This window comes from Cicer arietinum, chromosome 5 (assembly GCF_000331145.2).
Source record: "Cicer arietinum cultivar CDC Frontier isolate Library 1 chromosome 5, Cicar.CDCFrontier_v2.0, whole genome shotgun sequence".
NCBI lineage: Eukaryota > Viridiplantae > Streptophyta > Magnoliopsida > Fabales > Fabaceae > Cicer > Cicer arietinum.
The window spans coordinates 47,035,396-47,046,817 of NC_021164.2; the positions used below are offsets into that span (position 1 = coordinate 47,035,396).

Consider the following 11,422-nt stretch of genomic DNA (forward strand, 5'->3'; position numbering starts at 1 on the left):
AATAATAATAATAATAATAATAATAATAATAATAATAATAATAATAATAATAATAATAATAATAAATATATAATTATATGTGAAGAAATATAAAAATAAAAATAAATAATTAGGGATATAAGCTTTTAACAATCACAAGTGTTTTCGGTTCTTGTTTGCCTCTAATTCTTTTTCAGACTATTTTCTAAAATATAAAAATAATAATAAGAAATAAAAATAAAGGAAATTGAAAAGAAATGAATTGATGGTCATAAAAATCGATGCAATGATGGTCAAAATAAATGAAAAAAATCGAAAAGAAATTGATTGATGGTCATAAAAATCAGAATAATGGTGATCAATTGAATAGAAAAGAAAACCGAAGAAATGAATCAATAGCAATAAGAATCGGTATAATTGTGGCCAATTAAAAGAAAAGAAAACTGACAAAAATAGATTAATGGTAATCAATTGACAATTATTCTTTTGTCTTTTGAAATCTATACCAAAAAGTCTATAAATAGTCGGCCACAAGAAGACAAAGGGGAGAATTCGAAACATAAATTGAGAGCACATAAAAAATAGAGAGATTAGTAGGCAAAAGAGAAGAAGAAAATCTGATCTTGAAACAATCGGTCTAGCAAAACAACAATTCAGGAGTAAGGTATCATTTTTCTTATCTTTTTTTTTTCTCTAATTTTCTGCTTATTAGTCTTTTGTTTTGTTTTTTGCATTTTTTTTTAAATATATTTTATTTCGCTTTCTATTTTTTTTTTCCTGTTTGTAAAAAGTAAACTCATGTGTTAAGCTTTTATTTTTTAAAGAATCGCTTAATCCTAGAATTGTTTTCTTTGCAACACAAAAATAATAATAAAAAAATATAACCAATTGATGTTTATAGGCCGAGAAAATAAACTGCACCATATTGTAATATAATATTCATAATACGTCTTTATAACTAAAAAAAATCATAACAACATATAAATGTTTTCACCTTTAGGAGTAGAATTAATGGTCTCGGCCGCCGGATGAAATTCATCCTCGCTCGCCGCGCCATATTATTCACTCTCAATCGTGGATGACGGGTAAAAATAAATAAATAAATAAATAAATAGTTTGTATATAATTAATTATAGGGTAACCGTTCTAACGGACGTCGTAGGGTGTTAATAATTCTCTACTCGTAATCGACTCCCGAATCCAAATTTTTGGTTCAAAAATATTATTTTAGGTTTTATCCAATTTTTCCTTTAATAAAAAATAAAATTGGTGGCGACTTTTTTTTTTCTCGGACAAACCGGACGCGACAGCGTTCTAAAAGACCTAAGCCGTTTACAACGTATTTTCAAATAAGCGCTCTAAAAGGTCTCCATATTTTATTTTTAAAAGGCTCTTTTACAGCGCTTGTAGAATAAGCGCAGTATAAGACATTTTTGTTTCCTTTTGTTATATAACTGTTTTTTTAAAAGCCTTTTACAACGCTTTTTCAAATAAGCGCTCAAAAAGGCCTTCTTATTTTATTTTTAAAAGGCTCTTTTACAGCACTTGTAGAATAAGCGTTGTAAAAGACCTTTTTGTTTTCTTTTGTTATATGACATTTTTTTTAAAAGTCTTTTACAACGTTTTTTCAAATAAGCGCTCTAAAAGGCCTTCTTATTTTATTTTTAAAAGGCTCATTTACAGCACTTGTAGAATAAACGCGGTAAAAGATCTCTTTGTTTTCTTATGTTATATGACTGTTTTTTTAAAAACCTTTTTATAGCACCTTTCATATTCAGTTCATGTAAATTACCTATATTTAGATTTTTTTCAGTTCAGTTCAATTCATGTAAATTACTAGTTTATATTTAGTTCAGTTCATGTAAATTACTAGTTTATATTAAATTATATGAACTTAGTATAAAACACTAAGATCAAGCTAAATATAAGCAGAAAATAAATATAAGCAGAAAATCAAATACTGCTGCTTATATAAAACAACTAAACATGTTCAAACAATTAAATTACATGAACTCAATTCAGATTACATGGCTTATCTAAAACAATTAAACATCTACATTAAGATGCCCTTCTTCTATTTGCTAGTGGGATTCACATTTGTTTGTCCATTAACGATACGAAACAATGGATTTCATGTGATCTTTAAGATATAAACTATCATAATTTCATGTGGTTGTGATGTTGCAAATAAAAGATCATTACCAACATCTTCATCATTATTGTTATCATCACTTTTTTTATTGGTTGATAGGACAACATACCATTTATCATCAGCAGGATCAATGACATAAAACACTTGTTGAGCTTGCCACACTAAAATAAAAGGTTCGTCTTTGTATCTCACCATATTAAAATCGACAAGCAAGAACCCTGACTCATCAATCTGAACGTCATTATTATTATCAACCCACTTGCAACAAAATATGAGAACACGAAACATTGTGTAGTATAACCCCTCATATGCGCTCAATAACCCCAAAATATGATAGATTTGCATATATTGGGTTTTCGTCTTTTGCACTTGCGACATGCATCGCTTCAACTACGAGAGTGACTCCGCTATTTTGCATAGTGGTCAGATCATCTTGTTCTTTGGTATAAAATGTGTAGCCGTTAATTACATAATCAGTGTAAAAAAAGACATGTAAACTCGAACCATTTGCTAGCCACCTCAATCTCTGTGAAATTGATCCGGGGTCTATATCAAACTTTGACTTTATGTGATTATTTAACCATGTTATAAAACTTCAATTGTGCTATCATGTTATCCAATTTTGATTCCTATACATGTTCAAACGAGATAACTGATCCATGTGTATTGTAACATACGATTGAACCTCATCATCATTGTGCATAACATACAATTGTGTCTGCTCCCGTTCGGTCCTTGATATAGTCATTAGTCTCCTTCCAATTATCCCTTCTCCTGATATTCTTCTCGAATGACGAGACATGGGAAGCCCTATAGATTCAACATTGGACAGATATTCAGTACACAATTTAGCAGCTTCTTCAACAATATATCGTTCAGCAATACAACTTTCTGGTCGACTTCTACTTTTTAGGTACCCTTTTAATATTTTCATATATCGTTCTATCAGATACATCCATCTCATATAAGCTGGCCCACAAAGTTGTGTCTCCTTAACCAGATGAACAGTAAGGTGAACCATTATATCAAAAAACGATGGTGGGAAATACATTTCAAGCTCACACAAAGTAACAACAATTTCCCTCTGCAATGTCGGTAATTTCTGAGGGTCGATCACTTTACTACAAATTTCCCTGAAGAAGAAACATAATCTAGTTAAGGCTAGTCGAACTTTTTCAGGTAAAATGGAACGTATACCTATTGGTAGCAAATGCTCCATTATAATATGACAATCATGGGTCTTCAAACCTTTTAACTTGAGGTCTTTCATACAAACCAAATTTTTAATGTTTGAAGAGTATCCTTCTGGAACTTTAACTTCGTGTAGAAATTTACATAAAACAATTTTTTCATTTCTAGATAGAGTATGAGCGGTTGGAGGTAGATATGTGCGATTTCCTTTCTTTACGGGACCCAATTCATTTCTTATTCCCATATCAACCAAGTTCAATCTTGCAATGACGCCATCTTTAGACTTTCGTGGAACATTGAGTAACGTACCAATAACACTATCAAATACATTTTTCTTCCAATATGGCAATTCAAAGAAAATTGACTTTTTCTTCCACCCAGTTTTCACCAGCTCTCCCGCAAAAGGTTTGCCAAATTTATTGGTCAAACCTTGTACTTTTTCAAGTATTTGATATCCAGTCGGTGCTAAAGGAGCTTTACCTTCCTCTAATTTTCCATTGAATGCATTTCTCCACCCACGATACTAATGACTATAAGGTAAAAATCTACGATGTCTAAGAAATACATTTTTCTTACAATGTTTCAACCGCATCCAATTTGTACTCTCTTCACATATAGGACATGCACACTAACCTGTAATGCTATATCCTAATAAATTACCATATACTGGAAAATCATTAATTGTGCCGAACATAACCCTCAAATTGAAACATTCTTTCTTATACCCATCATAAACTTCCACACATGTCTCGCACATAATTTTTAAATCTTCAATTAAAGGAGTCAAGTATACGTCGATATCATTCCCCAATTGTTTAGGTCTAGAAATTAACAGAGACAACATCATAAACTTACGCTTCATACATAACCATGGAGGTAGGTTATATATTACCAAAATCACAGGCCACGTGCTATGTGAGATGCTTTGAAGACCATGTGGATTCATTCCATCAGTAGAAAGTGCAAGTCTTAGATTTCTTAACTCTATCCCGAATTCAGGATACTCGTGATCAATTTTTGTCAATTGAGGAGAATTTGCAGGGTGTCGAAATTTTCCATCTCTAATTCTTTCATCTGCATGCCATGTCAAGTGTTTTGAATCTTCCTCACTGCGATACATGCACCTAAATCTTGGTATTATAAGAAAATACCACATGACTTTGGCTGGAGTAGATTTTTTCTTCTTATATCGAGAGACATTGCATTTCGGACACGCCTTTAGTAATTCATATTCGTTTCGAAATAAAATGCAATCGTTAGGACACACATGAATCCTTTCGTAACTCATGCCAATAAAGCATAAAATCCGTTTAGCCTCATAGGTTCGACTGGGAAGTTCATTATCATCTGGCAACATATCTTTTAAGAGTGTTAATAATTCTGTGAAGCTTTTATCAGATCATCCATTACTCGCTTTTAAGTTGTACAACTTTAATATCGCCGACAGTCTTGTGAATTTAGTACAGCCATTATATAATGGTTTCTCTGCATCACTCTACAAACTCTCAAACATTTTAGAACAATTCCGAAGATCTTCTTCAACTGCTTTTGCAATCTCCTCAACTCGGTCAGGCTCATATGTATCTGTATCAAAGTCAGTTGAAGCATATTTCGAACCATTCTCAAAATTAATGTTTCCTTTTTTTTTTCTCACCATGTCTTATCCAACATGTATAGCTTTGATCAATTCCATTCCATACTAAATGTCCTTTCAGTTCATCTTCTCTAACACGTTTTCCAAAACAACATTTTAAACAAGGACAAACGACTCTATTTAGATCTTTTGCATTCTTCACTGCAAACTCAACAAACTCCTTCACTCCATTTTCATACTTTTGACAATCGATTGGTAGACATCCATTTCAGGTTCATATTATATGACCTATATAAATGCAGTTACAAAAATAATAAACTAGTGATAACATCAACCATTATGTATCAATTTCAAAACAGAAAAGATTTCAAAACAGAACAAATCAACAAATTTCAAAAAAGAAAAGATTTTATATGATTTATTATGTAACAATTTATTAGTTTTCGTAAAAACAACAAATTAATAAATACAGTACCTAAGACAACGTATTCAATTTTTTATAAAGGAGGAACAGTAGATGGCCGCACAGTACGTAGAGGAGAAGAGGGTTTCCAGAGTATTGGAGATGAGGGTTCGTAAATTTGTTTTAAATTTGTTTTTATTTATTTAAAGTAAATGATTTTTATAAGACTTTTACAACGCTTGTAACAAAAGCGCTCTAATAGGTCATTTAATTATTTGAAAGCGCATGTCTTTTACGTCGCTTGTAAAAAAAAGCGTTATAATAGGCATTTAATTATTTGAAAGCGCAAGTCTTTTACAGCGCTTGTCCAAAAAGTGCTGTAAAACCTATGTAAAATCAGGTGGGAGCGCTATATTTTACAGCGCTTGTTTTTAAAGCACTCCAAAAGCGTTGTAAAACGTTATATGAGGACGATTCATTTTACAACGCTTGTGAACAAGCGCTGTAAAAGCCTTGTAAACATTATACGCAAGCGCTATATGACCCTACAACAGCGCTTGTCAAAAAAGCGTTGTTATATCCTCCATTATTTTTAAAATATATTTTTGGCCCTCACAAATTCAATGAATTCTTGTTGTGACCAACCAAAGCAATCAAACAGAGAGGTAACTAGTATTGAGTCACCTACAAAATTAATTGAAAAGTATAGGTATGCACTCCAACTCACAAATGTAACAGTAAATGGTTTTAAATACATAAAATTTATTATATTCACTAAAATAGCAACACTAGTTGAGATCTTGAAAGAACCACACTAACTAATTGTTATTTAATTAACATGAACTAAATAGAAATGCAAGAAAAATACATCTTTAATACAATCCAATATGGCAAAATCTCCTTAACATATTCCTTATCTTAGCTATTGCAACATTACAAAGCAAAAACTTAACGACATATTAAAATGAGGAATCTCATCGTTAGTGACCGCTAAAGGCAATTTTTAGTTGTTTGTAGGTATAAACTTTTATTCAAATGATTGAAAGTCTAACAAGTGTACTCAATTAAGATCTAGCATTATAATTTATTATGTATTCTCTCATTAAATCATGAGTATCTCAATCCAAGAATGCAATCATATTCATAAATGGCAGTATGAAGTCATTTGAATGGGGCTTTTAATGTCAAATGGAATCAATATCTTCAAAAGAAACTAATTCCAACGTCCCCTGGTTGCATATAAACTATCAATGTATTGAAGGATAATAATGTGGAAAAGCAACAAAGAAAATAATAATGATGATTCAAAAAATTCAGTGCTTACAAAAGCAAAACAAACTACATTCATATAATTCAACTAACATACAAAAACCAGAACTGATAAATATTTTAATTTTACATCAAAAGAGGATTTTTAGTCATAAAAATCATGTAATGCAAAAGCCTAGACTAAACTAAAGTACAATCATGCACATTCATTTCAAGAACTTGGTACATTCATTTCAATAACACACTTATCCAAATTTTGAGGGCAATGCCAAACAAACACTACAAAAATATATATGCGAAAAAACTTTCTAAAAATAAAATTTTACACTGAAGGAAATTTTATCTCTTTTTCAGCATCAAGATGTTCTAATTGACCAGTTTTTAAAATAGTTAAGCTCTTGTTAAATCACAATATTTAGTTAATTTCTAGATGCAAATGAACACTTTCATACTTGTTCAAGAACAAGGAAATTATCATCCCCACTTTTAGCAAGATTCAGTAGCGAAAACTCTTAAGTCCATTGAATAGTAAAAAGGACTATCCATTCGAATTCAGAGAGTAAAATAGAAATTGTTGATCTACAGTCACACAAAGCAATCCTTGATTCAAGCTAAGTTTAACAATAGAAGAGAAACATGAAGCTATCGAAGGCAAACTAAATGCTCATCGTTGAAAAATGCAGAGTGGCAAAATCAAATTTCACTTCATAAACAAACTACACCAAGTTTTCAGACACAAAATAATCACATGTAAATAACATAACCAATGCACATTGTTGTAACACAAATCAACTACAAGAGTTAGGGATTTTCAAATTCGTACCTGTGAAATAATGAATTTGAGATGTTAAGAATTTCAGTGAGTTGTGCCAAAACAAAATGAGAGAACGAGTTAGGGTTTTCAAATCGATTAATAAACCATTTCTTTTTTCCTTTACTCAACAAATAATCATGAAAATAGAATAAATTAGAGAGAGCAAATGAGAGAGATAACAAAAAATGAACGAGAGAACAAGATAGAACGAGACAAAACGAGATAGAACCTGCGAACGAGAAAGAGAAAACGTCGAGGCGACAAAGTGGCGGAAATTCGGGTTGGAGAAGGTTGCAATCTAGAGGAGGTTGGAAGAAGAATAAGGGTTTAGGGTTCTATAGAGACAAGTGAGAATGAGTGAGTTTTTTAGTTATGTGAGAATGATGAGTTATTTCACATAAATATTTTTTTTAATTCAATACAAAAACCTTAAAACAAAAAAAGAAATTAATAAACAAAACTTTGCCTGCATATTATTCACAAATAATTTGTAGAAAAATTAAAATTATTCTCTTTAGTTACCTATGGAGAAGTTGTGGTAAGCACGACACGAAGAAATTTTGAACCACTTTAACGTGGGTTGTATTTTATACCCACAAATTTTTCTAATTTTACCCACGCAATAACCGTGGATTTAACAAAATCAATTTATTTTATAAATAATATACACATAGTTTTTCTGTAGATAATAAATAATTTACTCACGGACTGGGATCCGTGGGTAATTTGCCGTAGTTATTCAAATGTTTTCTTTTAGTGGAGGAAGGGGCGAGAAAGTTGTGACTAATAGTGCCGGTTACGGTAAGGGTTGAACTGTTACAAAAACTCGTTATTTTCTATGGAGAGGAAAGCGGGCGAGATGGTCGTGATTAATAGTGCGGATAACGATAAGGGTTGGGTTGTTACAGAAACACTACTCAAAATGAGTGAGAATCAGAATGAGAACACTGTTCAAAGCAATACTAGTGACAATGAAGGTGATGCTCAAAATGAATCAGGGGACGCAAAAAAGGAGAAGGAGGAATCAACTAACAAGCACACACAAATGCATAGAACCACCAGGATGCATTTTATCATCATCTGAAAAGGTCATCCATAAAATCTAAATCAGTAACAGGCACACAGATGATTATTACAATCCAAGTTATTATTATAAATAAGATAAAATCCTCCTAGTTAACAGAATTGGCATTCGATGTTAAAAATCAATACCGATTGGAACAATGTAATTGAAACCCTAACAACGGAAAGGAAATCATTCCAACAAACGAATGTCAAATTGAAAGCAAGTGGCAATGGCAGTGAGAGATAAAAGTAAAACTGAGAGAGAAAATATAGTTGTCGAAGATTGAGAATTCGGGGATGCAAATCAGAACACGGGACTTGGCAAATCAGAACGAATTTGAGAGATGTAGAAAAAAAGGAATCAACAAGAGTGAACTCGAGAGATGCAGAAAAATGAAATAAGAAAGAGATTCATACCTATGAAGCTTTAAACAAAACGCAACGGCGATGTAAAGCAAAACGTAGGAATTTGAGTTGAAGTTCAAGTTTTTTATCACTTAAGGCTTCAAGTGATTTTAGGGATTTGGGGTTTTTCGTATCACGATGAATGAAGGCGTGATTTGAAGGATTCTGAGATGGAGGGTGTTCGCGAATGGGGAGAAACTTGAGATGGAGGATGGAATGCAAATTGGGGGAAATAAAACTGAGATGAAGATTGAAGGTTGGTTGAGATTTTGGGGAAAATGAAAAAGAAAATGAAAAGTTATGCAAATTTGGGGCTAAGAGTGTAGGAGGAAACTGAAACACTTTTGGGGCTAAGAGGTGAAATGAAGATAGGAAAAATGGGGGCGAGGGACAAGGAAAAAAGAGTGAAGGATAGAGAAAAATAAACATAATTTTTTTACTAAAACAAACTTTAATTTTACAAATCAGAAAATGCAGCGTCAGTCTGACGCTAAAAGGATGATTAAAGTTAAAAAATAAAGAAGTGTATGCAATAGTTTACTTAGCGTCGGTTAGGCCGACACTATTAATTAATGAAAACACAAAAAAATATTTGGTGGGTTAGTGTGCGCTTGACCGACGCTAAACAGATGCTAACTAGCATCAGTGTCGGTGGCCGATGTTAAATATGACAACTAAAAATAGTTTTTCTAGTAGTGTGGGGCTCTTTTTTGTAATGTTGATTTGACGTTAGGGACCAAAGTCGATCGCCGCTAATTTTACAGGGGTTGAATCCAAACAAAAAAACTTATAGGGACTAAAATCAAAAAGTGATATATTTGTAGGGACCAAAGACATATTTAAACCTAAAATAATTTAAAGGTGACCAAACGATAAAAAACATTAAACACATGTATGACAAAAATAAAATCACTCAAATAATATTTTTATCTTGTTCTACTCATCCATAACAATGGAGAGTTTTGTTACTCATGACAAAGGAGAAATGATAGAGAATAAAGAAGAATTACAAGCACTATTTATGAATGATTCTTGACAATACTTCTTCAATGGTATTATAACCAACTTGCTTTAGGTTATTGTTGTTAGGACACTAGTCTCAAGTCTCCAAAACAGTCTAAAAATTGATAAAATTGTTTAAACGTGCATGACAGGGGTGTCATGCACTCCAACGCACAACATGGATGCTCCAACACTTAGAGACATATAAATAGTTTGTTTAAAAATGCAGAAATGTGTCCCATGCAGAGGCATTTATACTATAACACACAATATTTGAGGCATGACATCTATTGCATTTTCACCCCTTTTTAATCTTAATGTTGTTTCGATGTCTTCATAAATGTTGTAGCAAAGGAACTTAGATTTCATTTTCAACTAATTTGACTCCATTTAGACAAATATAACTCTAGATATGGTCAAAATATTTCACATATATCATGTTGATTTCTCACCAAAATTCAACATTCTACTAAAACAATGAAACAAAGCAACACTACGAAAAATATATATGTAGTCAAGGAAATAAGAGCATAAACACGTTATTGAATTCAAGAGCTAAAATCAAAAAACTATTTCAAATAACTCTTAAAATTAACTAACTACCAAAATATAAATAAGATAATTAAATACTAAAAATAATGAAAAAAATGCATATGATAAAGAATTATCATCGATTTTCTCATAGTCTTCAAGATGCATTGGAATTTTCTTGTATTTAGAATATGCATCCATAAAAAACTATTATTTCAATTCGGATGAGTTTTCGACCAGAGTGTCAACATTGGGATGGGGAAATGCTTCTATGGGACATGTTTTATTGAGATTTGTATGAAGTAAAAGTGATTGTCACGAGAAGGGGGGTTGAATTGTGTTCCTTTTTAAAATTTAATTCTTGCACTAAGATTGTCCTCTCAAGTTGTCTTTGGAGTGAGGATGATTAGATGAAAAATAATTCTCCTCTTATTGAGGATGATCTAAAGAATAATAATAAGAGTTTGTAATATGTATGATAAGTGTGCTAATGGTGTGAATAAAGCAAATAAAGATAGTAGAGTTTAAGAAGATTCACACACATAATTTATAATGGTTCACATAATATAGGCTACTACAGTCCTCACAGCTTTGTGATATTTTCACTAATGCTCAAAACTCGTTCTCTGATCTGCACATTTTCAACTATGTATTTTTTTAACCTCACGAGGCTTACAACACTGTATTTTTACTAGACTCAGCAGGCTTACAAAATAACTCAAGTATATATCAACTTGAGGATATACAGGTAGTAATGTGTTTGATTTGTTTTGGGAGATCAAATTACAACTTTCTAAGATAAGCTAGTGATGTGAAGCTGTATATAACACACTCAATAAAAATGATCATTGGGTCTGCTTAAGTTTGGAAGAGTGTGTAGAATAAAGAGAATGATAATAAGCTTGAATAACTTGGATGTTTTCTTGTAGATGATTCTCTTGATGTTTGAAGATTAATATTTCTCTATTTATAATTGCCTTTGGAGCTTCAAACATATGGGTTAGCAAAAAAATAGAT

The 11,422-nt window shown here is 31.7% G+C and overlaps 1 long non-coding RNA gene across 2 annotated transcripts; it reads right to left on the reverse strand.

Moving 5' to 3' along the window:
* Positions 1–1,927: 1,927 nt before the first annotated feature.
* LOC101488759 (uncharacterized) lies at positions 1,928–9,271 on the reverse strand. Of its 2 annotated transcripts, XR_012163226.1 has the most exons (3): positions 8,885–9,271; positions 5,392–8,482; positions 1,928–5,204 (listed from the first exon to the last, which is right to left on the reverse strand). It is a non-coding gene; the product is annotated as an uncharacterized lncRNA (long non-coding RNA). The 2 variants fall into 2 exon arrangements; XR_189782.4 differs by having other exon boundaries at positions 1,928–8,482.
* Between the last annotated feature and the right edge of the window lie 2,151 nt (positions 9,272–11,422).